Source organism: Macrotis lagotis, chromosome 3 (genome assembly GCF_037893015.1).
Source record: "Macrotis lagotis isolate mMagLag1 chromosome 3, bilby.v1.9.chrom.fasta, whole genome shotgun sequence".
Taxonomy (NCBI): Eukaryota; Metazoa; Chordata; class Mammalia; order Peramelemorphia; family Peramelidae; genus Macrotis; species Macrotis lagotis.
The window spans coordinates 194,464,884-194,476,421 of NC_133660.1; the positions used below are offsets into that span (position 1 = coordinate 194,464,884).

The 11,538-nt window shown below is 33.6% G+C and overlaps 1 long non-coding RNA gene across 1 annotated transcript; it reads right to left on the reverse strand.

The window, feature by feature from the left end:
• Nucleotides 1-4,448: 4,448 nt before the first annotated feature.
• Nucleotides 4,449-9,519, reverse strand: LOC141516378 (uncharacterized). The gene is made up of 3 exons (XR_012476677.1): nucleotides 9,435-9,519; nucleotides 7,863-7,970; nucleotides 4,449-4,541 (listed from the first exon to the last, which is right to left on the reverse strand). It is a non-coding gene; the product is annotated as an uncharacterized LOC141516378 (long non-coding RNA).
• Between the last annotated feature and the right edge of the window lie 2,019 nt (nucleotides 9,520-11,538).

Below are 11,538 nucleotides of genomic sequence, written 5' to 3' on the forward strand. Positions count from 1 at the left end.
CTCCAGATTTGTCTTTACCCCCAAAGATATATCATGAACCCCACTGCACTTGACTTTTTATTAACAAGAAAATTGATGCTGACCCTGTCCCTTTTGACTAATACTAAATCAACATTTGATAAAGTGACAGAACAACTGGGAGAAAGAGAATATGTATTTCATGTTGTTATATAAGCTTACATAATTTATAAATTATAAGACTGGAGAAATAATAATTTATTGTTTTGGGGCACTATAGAGTGTGCTAATTTGATTCAGTGTCAGGGAGACCAATTACAAATGACCAAATTTTCTTGGTTAGCAAATATATGAAAAAATATAATCTTGTATGGGTTCTCGATATCAAATGTGCTTTAACTTTTAAATGTTTGTTTTAATAGCTTATGAAAATGCTGTGGTATATTTTATTGCAGTAATGAATTTTAGGAACAAGAGACCTCATTGCAGTTTTTTAGTACTAAATCTTTGCAGTGCAGAGAGTAAAGCTTCATGTGCTTCAGTGAATTACCCTCCAGTGACTCTATTCGTCCACTTGCCTCTACCCAATTTTTTTTAAGCCACTGAACTTGAGTGTGGAACAAATGCTAATCGAGCCTCACAGAATTAGTGCCTCGAGAGCTGGCAACTTTACTAATGAGCATCAGTCTACCTTATTCAGGTTGAACTTCAGCCACTTAATTCAAAGCCAGGAAGCCTAGTGCATATAGGCTCTAAAAATGGCCTTTTATTGGCTCTAAAACTGTTTTAGAGCAGTAGTCTCAGACTTTTTAAAATGATGGATGAAGTGTTAAAGATAAGGTGTTCATATATTACTGTTCAGCTTTACTCCCCCAAAATAATTTCTGAAACTCTCTGTGATGCATGCAAGAGTAAGATGAATGTTTGCCTTTAGGAGACACTGCCATTCATTCTTCAAGACCAGTTGGGATTTTTCCTCCTCTATGAAAACTTTTCAGACCAGTTTAGTCAATTGTCATTCCTCCCTCCCTTCAATTCCTGTAGAACCTATTGCCTGGACCATTCAAGCAAATGATCAGTCATGTCCTGCTTTAAAATAGCTTCCTTTATTGTTTTTGTTTTGTTTTGTTTTGTTTTCTTTATTTTTGGATATATTTTGTAGTGGAAAGAACATGAGATTGAAGGCAAGTGGAGTTGGGGTTGAATTCTAGTTCTGTGGCCAACTACTTTGATGAGCCTTGGACAGTCACAAGAGCTGGATGGTGCAGTGGATAGAGCACTCGGAGTCAGGAAGACTGATCTACCTGAGTTCAGATCTGGCCTCAGACACCTACCAGCTGTGAGAATCCTCAGCAAAGTCACTTGACTCTGTTAGCTTGTTTCCACATGTGTAAAATGGGCTGAAGAAGAAAATCGCAAACCATTCCAATATTCTTTGCCAAGAAATCCCCAAAAGAGTCACAAAGAATAGGACATGACTGAAAACAACTGACTAAAAAAAATGCTATCTTCTCACTTCATCTTACAATCTTCCATCAATTTACACTATCATGTGTGGTATGCTATTTAGCATTCTATGTCCTTCTAACCTGGGTCCACTTTACCATCCTAAAGCCCATAGGGATGGGATAAAAGTCAGATTACCTCTTCTCATATTGTAGCAATACTCACAGTTTGGTTGTACTTTTGCTACTGCCTTTCACCCAACTTTTTATCCTAGGGAAAATAATTCCTAGTTCTATCTCTGATTTAGACCTGTTGTGGCTTACTGTTTATAGTCTAACCACTAAACTACATTTTAATTTTCTTCTCTAAGTAGAAAATGCTATGGCCAACATCAAGCATGGAAGTATTTCCACAATGCAAAGTATTTAGAAGAAATCATCTAAAATGAGATTTCTAAAAACTGAAATAGGCATCACCAAATATAGATGATTCAATAGAAGTTCCATGTGGCAAAAGTTAAATTCAGCAAAGTGATTTTGCATTTCCCCTCTTTGTGTTTTTCTTGGAAATGAATGTTTTTCTATATATTCTTGATGCTATGGAAGATACTGAATATAATACATATAATAATTTCCTCATTGCTTTCTTCTGATCACACATTTCTACCCTATTACCATTAAGCTGGAAAAAATGGGTAAAGTGCTAGATTCTTAAAATTTCAGCTGTTTGTAGTTTCATTTGTAACCAAAATTGAAAACTTCTAAAAGCAAAATTAAATTAGAAAACTTGTGATTATTGTTGCAATGAACTACAAGTTTAATATACCAAACATGATAATTTTATGAGCAAATTAAATTATACATAATACATTATTATGTCACAAAACAAAGTAACATTAGATCTGTACTGGAAACTTAAAAATAACACTGCATATATTTCAATTTTTCTGAAACTTTTTTCATCCCGTCTATCCTTCTCCTTCTATCCCCACCCCAAAGTGTTTTTTTCCATGATTTCCAAACTTCCATAAATCATATATCCCTCAGGAGCCTTTTTACCCATCTTGAGCCTTAGCCTAATATGATTAGTATAATTCATACTTGTTTGTTTCTGCAAATTGTTCTGAATCCTACGAACTATATAATCTTTCATGTAACCTCAAATAATAGTATGGAGAATAGTGTGCAGTATATTAAGAATATTATCATTTTATTTAAATATATCACCATCCTTATTTTTTATTTTTTGCAAGGCAATGGGGTTAAGTGGCATGCCCAAGGCCACACAGCTAGGGAATTATTTAAGTGTCTGAGGCTGGATTTGAACTCAGGTACTCCTGACTCCAGGGCTGGTGCTCTATCCACTGTGCCACCTAGCTGCCCCTCACCATCCTTAAAGACAAAAATCTGAATTCCTTATTCTGGCATTCAGGGCCCTCTAATAATATCCTTGTCTTCCTCTACTTCCTTACCACATCCATACATTCTAAACAAACTGTTTCATTTTGTCTTCTTCCACCAAATATTTACTCCAGGGCCTCAGTGAGGTATAGAGGTGACTGAGAAAAGAATCATAGGTATTGTATCAGTACAACAGCACAAGCTATGCCAAGTTCTGGCAGTACAGAAAGGCTTCAAAGGGGGCCAAGTGTGAGATGGTAGATAAAGCTCTCTCAGCATCAATAGGATTAAAGTCAGAGAGGTTTATCCCCAGTTTGACTACAGAGATGAAATGTTTGACCCCAACAACTATGGAAGACTTTCTACCAAGTTACAGAGGAGTTGCAATCTGCATTAGTGGAAAGAATACCCTCATTGATATAATGATAGAGTCATGTAGAAGAACACAGAATTTGTATCAAAAGTCATGATAGTTTAAATTTTGGCTCTCAGTTTACTAGATCCAGATGATCCCAGGTAAGATAGACAAACTATGAATCCCTGTTTCTTCACCTATAAAATAAATCCTTTTGAGCACAAAATCTATGATCATTGAAGAATTGAAAATTTTCCTGCCTCCTCACCCCATATCTATTTTCTCCATTGAGTGCTGAGCCTCTAGGCTCTAATCGAGAAAAATATGAGTTCAAATCCAATATCAGAAATTTTCTAGCTATGTGTGTCATTCAGCAAGTCTCTTAACCTCTGTCTGCCTCAATTTCTTCATCTGTAAAATAGGGATAATCAAAGCACCTACTTCACAGGGTTGTAGTCAGAATCAAGTGAATATTAGTAAAGTATTAGTATCAGTATTATTAAAGTTAATAATAAATATTAATAAAGCATTAGTAAAATAAGATAATATTAGTTAAACAACAGAGTTGTTGCTTTTGTTGTTTAGCTATTTCAGTTGTGTCTGATTCTCTGTGATTCCTTGTAGGGTTTTCTTGGCTAAGATAGTGGAATGATTTGCCATTTCCCTCTGCTTTTCATTTTGTAGATAAGGAAACTGAAACAAAGAATTAAGTGATTTAGAGGGTAGATAGATGGATAGAATAGAGTACCAGCCCTGGAGTCAGGAGGACCTGAATTTAAATCCAGCTTCAGGCACTAAATAATTACTTTGCTGTGTGACCTTGGTCAAGTCACTGAACCCTATTACCTTGCACAAAACAAAAAAAAAACCCAAAGAATTAAACAATTTTCCCAGGGTCTCACAGGACATAGTAGGCATTTATTAAATACTTCCCTTCACCTTCTCTCCCCCATCATCCTTATTTCATCTTTGTCTGAATCCTAGCCACCTTTTAATAATATATTAGAGTTATGATTTATACTACTTACATGATACTCTTTGTATCATCTCCCCAAGTAGATTACAAATCCCTTGAAGGAAGACACTAAGTTTTCTATCGAGCTGATCCTTCAGTGTTTCTCACATAGCAGGTAAATGCAAACAGAGAACGTATATGTTGTCTGTCTTCCTGTTTCTTTCATAGACACAGACATAGACATACACACAGACATACAGATGCATGTACACATATACACATGTCTTAATGCAGTTTAAAGTTTATTGTATATACATATAAACAGGAAGTTTCAGTAGGATTTTATGTGCCTATGGCTATAAACAAAGGACCAGGAGTCCTTTCCTCATATGATTCATTAGAACATATGCCAAGACAGCTCCATGATCTGCAACAGAGAAATATGATGAGAAAAAAGTCAGTGAAGACAGCCGACCTTTGGTTCTCAAAGAGAACATAGAGATCTTCATCCTATGTACTCCTTCCAAATACATAAATATCTGCACTGATAGTTACTATGATTCATCAGGTCATTAATCTGGTAAGAAGCTGCTAAGTGGACAGATTATCAAAAATTGTAGATGCTTCAGAGTCATGAATTATCAACTTCATTCACCTGAAAGCAAAGTCTATTCCAGAAGTATAATTCAATTCTTGGGCTCCTAATTTTCTGTCTCAAACTATGAAATGAAAGGGCTCAAGTTCATTCTATGTGTATAGGTTTTTTTATTATTTGTTCAGATGAAATAAAACCTGTTCTATTTAAAAAATATATTGAATCAAGTCTCATAGACCCTGGCCATGTCTATAAATAGTCAACATTTTGTAACAGTAACGATAATGACAAAAATAATGATGTGTGACTGATTTGAATAGAATTAAAAGATATGATTGACCTGATTTACCACAGTTTACTTGGATGGTATAATAAGTAACAGATGTAGAATTCCAAGGACCAAATCAAACAGACCAAATCTTAATTTTCCCTTAGGGTAGGACTCACATACATAGCTTTCTGAGAAATACATTCTAGAGAATTTCCCCCAATGAATGAGGGCTTGTCTTGGCCCTAAGCATCTTTGGGACATTGATTTGTCCACAGGTATACCCAGTATTGATTCATATACACACATACACGATAGTGACATAAGTGTATATATATATATATATGGTTCTTGAACATTTGAAACAAAGATGTGTTTATTTTACATATAAACATTTAAAAAAAACTTAAGAGCCTATTCTATAATAGGCATTATCCTAAATACTAAAGGAGTTTAAGAACATATACTGCTCTATTAAAACTTAGAAATCCTTGATCTTTTTTTCTTTCTTTTTCTGTATTATCCTCATTAAATTTATCATCAAATTCTTGAGTAAAATGGGACTTGTATTCAGAACAAAACCAAAATCCTTGCTTTTATGGACTTAATTTTCTAAGTATTTAAATTTAAATCTAAATTTTCTTAGCATTAATTCAAGCAATCACTAAGGACTAACAATATGTAATTCTGATATTTTCAGGGATATTTTTCTTTAGATCATACCAAAACCTTTTTTTCTTAAGGTTTTTTTTTGCAGGCAAATGGGTTAAGTGGCTTGCCCAAGGCCACACATCTAGGTAATTATTAAGTGTCTGAGACCGGATTTGAACCCAGGTACTCCTGACTCCAGGGCCGATGCTTTATCCACTGCACCACCTAGCTGCCCCTGATCATACCAAAACCTACAGAGAAAAAGCAAAGATAAATGTGGGGAATTATAAACCATCACCTTAAATCAAAGTATATTGGTATAATATATAACTCTGAACCAAGTATAAATTGCTGTTTTGAGCTCCCTGAAGGATAAAAAGTTAACTTGGATTCTTTGTCTTTGGTCTTATCTCAGTATTTGTAACCTAAACACATTTGTTTAAGATTGAAGACAAAGTAAAACCATACTGACATGTCTTAAGACACATAAAGACAACTTATTCGTTTGACTACTCTTTTGCAACAGAACTATAGCTGACTCAACTTTCCAAGGTACAACTTTGTCATAAAATAGGGATGAACAGTGAATGAACTGACACATATAATGGGCTTTTATTTCTATTGTAGGACTGTGCTTAGTTTCTAATATAGTACTATTTATACTTTCACTCTGAAAAGTTCTTTCATAAATCATTGAGTTAAACATTATTCTTAGATGGTGTGTGGAACTAAAATGCTCTTAAAAATGAAATGGTTTGTTATTTATGTGAAAACCAAAAGAGAACTCTTTAGTGTTTGTTTAGGTTGCAAATTATATGAAATTTTCATTATCTCTGGAGATATAAACAAAAAAGAACTTTGAGTAGTTTTGACCTTTTTGTAAAAAAGCATATAAACTGATAATATATATTATATTATATTATATTATATTATATTATATTATATTATATTATATTATATTATAGTATGTTATATTAGTCAGATAGAAGAACAAAAATCCTGAAATAACTACTGTTCTGTTAAACAACTTGTTATCTTGTTCTTGATGCAGTTATACTTAACATGTCCTGACAGAATTAAAGAACCCCAATGAATATTTTTTGTTAGTCTGTTAAGAATGTTGGAGAAATGCTATTAACTAAAAGTCAAACAGGCTATACAATAATTTTATTTATTTTATAAGATAACTTTAAAATATTAAATTCACTCTAATTTCATACCTTTAGTGTTAATTGACCAAGTAGCTACTATTAATATTAAAATGGTGATATCATCTACTGATTGCAAGCTTTCACAATTAGTAGGACTCTAAGGAGACCAAAAAATTTAAATTGGCAGCTTATTTGGATGTAGCAACATAGAAGCCAAACTGTATTCTGTGAAAAGTCTGTTAGAATATTTGGAAATTGGGGCAGCTAGGTGGCATAGTAGATAAAGCACCGGCCCTGGAGTCAGGAGTACCTGGATTCAAATCCGGTCTCAGACACTTAATATTTACCTAGCTGTGCGGCCTTGGGCAAGCCACTTAACCCCGTTTGCCTTACCAAAAAACCTTAAAAAAAAAAAGAATATTTGAAAATTTCAAACAGTTTTTCAAAAATGTTTGGCAAAAACTCCCATTGATATATTACTTTTTCTCTTAGGTTAAAAACTATGAGCTCTAAAGGAATCATTCATCTATGAACAATCAAACCTATTGATTTTGTATCTGATAATTTCCTCCATATTTGGATTGATTATGCTCCTTTTTCTATAATAGGCAAGTATACTATTCTCTTCTAGTTTTTTATTAGAGAGTTTAGTCCATTTACATTCAGTATTGAAATTATTAGATTTGTCATTTCATTTTCTACTGATAATATGGCATGAATGATAAAGGTTTTTTTTTGTTTTTTTAGGTTTTTGCAAGGCAAACGGGGTTAAGTGGCTTGCCCAAGGCCGCACAGCTAGGTAATTATTAAGTGTCTGAGATTGGATTTGAACCCAGGTACTCCTGACTCCAGGGACGGTGCTTTTTTCTACTGCGCCACCTAGCCACCCCGATAAAGTTTTTATTATATTCTTATTATATGTGGTAGGTGCTGGACTAAGCACAAATACATGAAAGCAAGAAAGTCCTTGCCCTTCAGAAGCCTCTAGGGAAGTCAGTATATAAAAAGGAACAAGAAATCAAGATGAGGAGACACAAAATCATGTGGAAGTTCGGTTATGGCTAAGATAAAGTGAAAGTTCACCAATCAGATCCTGATTCCAGGAGTAGTCTGTCTCTCAGTGGTTTTTCTGGAAAGAAGATGAAGATGATGAAGATGAGCCAGAGTAGAGGTTGTGTTAATTAAAAATGGCTATGAAATGAAAAGAGAGAATACACATTTTAAAATTCTCATTACTTTTATTAATTAAAATGGTAAACAACACTCCAAGTAAATTAACATTAATAAATAACCATATAGCTATCTCTTAAGATTACCTTGATTTCATTTCTTTTCTCCTTTTTATTCCACATATTTTTGTTTCCCTAATGCACTCTTCTGAAGGATTTGGTGATTTAATCAATATAAAACTTGAAGGGCTCTCAAAATATTATCAACTGGTTTATTTTTATTTGAGAAGTTTGGATTATTTTACATACTTATATTTTTGCGTGAGGAGTCTTGGGTATTGTTGGAAGTCTCCTAATTTGATATGTCTTTTTGTAAACTTTCTAAATCTTTTCAAACATTCATCTTTATACTTGAAATAAAATGTTAAGCTTCATCTAAAGGGAGAAGTTGATATAGATTAGAAGGATTTTTGCTAGTGTGTATATTAATCTCTGGTGCTAAGTTTGGACTTTGGGTATAAACATTACCTTTATCACTTGGGAGTCAATTTTTGTTTCCATAAAAATACCATGGAGAAGTAGTATATTAAATGATATTTTATATATAAAACATAATGAAATCAGCCATCTGGCCTAAAAAATTTAATGTATCTATCTAATCTAATCTAATGTATCTATCTATCTATCTAAGCATTGAGGAGCATAAAGCATAAAGAGTGCTTTACATGTTATGTTTAAAAGTATAAAAAACAAAAACAACTGAAAAAATTTTGAAAAATATTTCAAGGAATGCTATCCACATCCAGAGAAAGATCTATAGTGTCTTAATGCAGATCAAAGCATACTATTTTCACTTTTTTAAAATTTGTTTTATGTTTTTTTCATGTTTTTTCCTTTTGTTCTGGTTCTTCTTTCATAACATGACTAATACAGAAGTATGTTTAACATGATTGTACATGTATAACAGATTACTCGCTGTCTTAGGGAGGGAAGGGAAGAAGGAATAAAAATATGGAACTCTTAAGTCTTATAAAAATGAAGGTTTAAAACAATCTTTGCATGTAATTGAAAAAACAAATAAAAATTAAAAAAAGAAACAAATCAAAACCAATGATAAAGAATAGGAAAAAGAACTGAGACCTGTGAGGAGTCCTAACTCTGTGACTCAGATCTTACTCCTCCTTTCAAAAAGATCTCAGTTATAAAAAGCAGTGAAAGGAGACCTAATGTTAGGAAATTATTTCCCTTCTTATTTTTATATAGCATCCAGGTCCCTGAAAAACAGGTTATACAAAATTTCTACAAGAGTTCCTGAAATTCACTGGAAATACAACTGGAGGTCTAACTCATCCTTCTCTCTGACAATCAAAAAACAAAATAAACTCATAAACCCCCAAAGATATGTGGAATTTCCCAAAAGGGATTAAATATTTAGAATTGATTACTCCGGATTTCTAGGGATAGTGGGAACAATATTCTAACTCACCTTCCCTTCTGGTTTCTCTTTCAAAAATACTGAGGCCATCCTTGAGACTTGGCTAACTCAGGAGATTAGAGGCTCTTGTTATTGACATATTTCCAGGTCTCTGAAGTACAAAAAATATTCATAAAGTGTTCCAGGTGTGCTCTTTGATACTTGACATTTTGGTAAACAATGGGCAATTCAGGCAAGGGAGCTTTGCTCAGCTGAATCAATTCAAGGTATCCCCAATGCCTATCCTTGTGAATACCCTTTTCCTGCTAGGGCTAAGTCAATTTTCTTTTGTTAACTGTGAAATGATTCCTGAATGGTTCTTTTCATTCTAATATCAAATATAAATTAGCAGGGAACTGGGCCAGAATCACGCCCTTCCCAGAGCACTAGGCCATCAGGCAAACCTTATTTTATGTACCTACAGTGTTGAGAATTTCAGACAAACTCTCCATACTCTTCTCTTTAAAGAGAAGGCAAATATAGGTCCTTTTTATGGTTTTTGTTTTTTAAAATCACTTTTATAAGCAAATTTTAAAATGAAAATTGACTATATTTAAGAAATATGACATTGTTCTCTATGTACAAGAAAAGAGAAAAATATATAGAAATGGTCCATCAAAGATTAGGGTACTTCTACCAGGGACACATTAACACCCTCATTGTAGACAGTCATAATAAGGTGAGCTTTCTTGTTTTGAGTTTTTCCAAGCTTACTAGTTAGTCCTTGCATTGTAGAAGGCCACATGAGTCATGGAGGCAGGGTGTAAATCTAGGTATTCCTAAAAGTTTTAAAAATGAATACATCCAGGGACGGCTAGGTGGCGCAGTGGATAGAACACCGGCCTTGGAGTCAGGAGTACCTGGGTTCAAATCCGACCTCAGATACTTAATAATTACCTAGCCATGTGGCCTTGGGAAAGCCACTTAAACCCATTGCCTTGAAAAATCTAAAAAAACAATGAATATGTCCTAGCTCTCCATATTATACTCTAAGCAAATTTCTAGGCACCTGTGTCCTAGAAATACAAAATCTACATTGCTCATGTTTACTTCCATAATCATAATGGGCATAATAATGCAAAATAAATAGCAATATTAAAATATTAAAACAAATAAAAATTATCTCAAAGAAACTGGTTCAATTAATAAACACACAGGAAAACAGACTGTTTAAATATAGTCTAAAAACAGAGGAAAATAAGATTTTTTTTTTATCTTGTGGAACCATGCAAAATTAAGGCATTCTGGGAAAGTCCCAGATTAATAATATCTCTAGGGGATCTTAATATATTTCAGATGAATCTATATGGTATAGTACTTTCTCTGGCCTATTTTTCCATTTTTTTTCTCATACTTGAAGATTGAGTCCCATATTTATGGGTTGGCATCCCTATGATCACAGTAAGGAGGAACTCACGAGCTTCCATTGGTGTACTTCCCATTAACATTCAGAAAACAGGCTTAATTAGATCTTGGTCAAGGTTACTAAGATGGAATAATAAGAACATAGTAACTACAAAATATTTTCCATAAATCTGTACCACCCTATCTCTCACAAAATATGTACAACCTCCATAAGAAGAGTGGGGTCAAATACAATTATATTGTGAATAAAGTTGTAATGAGTCACATGTATAGGATCCATTGTGTGGTAAAGGCATTTCACAGTTTCTGGTGATACAGAGCTAGAATTTCTTTCTCTCTTCACAGAATGCTTATTGCGTTTTCAGAGTCTATTCTTCCTCATAGCCTTCTTCTCTTTTCTGATACAGGGTTATGCTCTCTGAAGCTGCTTCCTTCTTGAGATGACTATCACTAAAACCATCTATCTGAAATATATCTTGCTTTTCTCACTAGATATATTGTCTGGACCTACTGGATCAGGAGTTCATCTTCAAAGTAACGACCAATGTGAAAAGGAAGGAGAAAGATATTTTTTCTTTTTTTTCTTTTCAAGAATATTCTCTTTAGGAAGGATCAACATCCTCTTCCCCTCAACTACCCTTAAAAAGTAATTCTGAGATTCATATGGGGCTTATTATTTAGAGCCTACAAAGATATGGCTAATTTGTTCAATCATTCAAGTTCTTCCCTTCAATATGTATATGACAACATT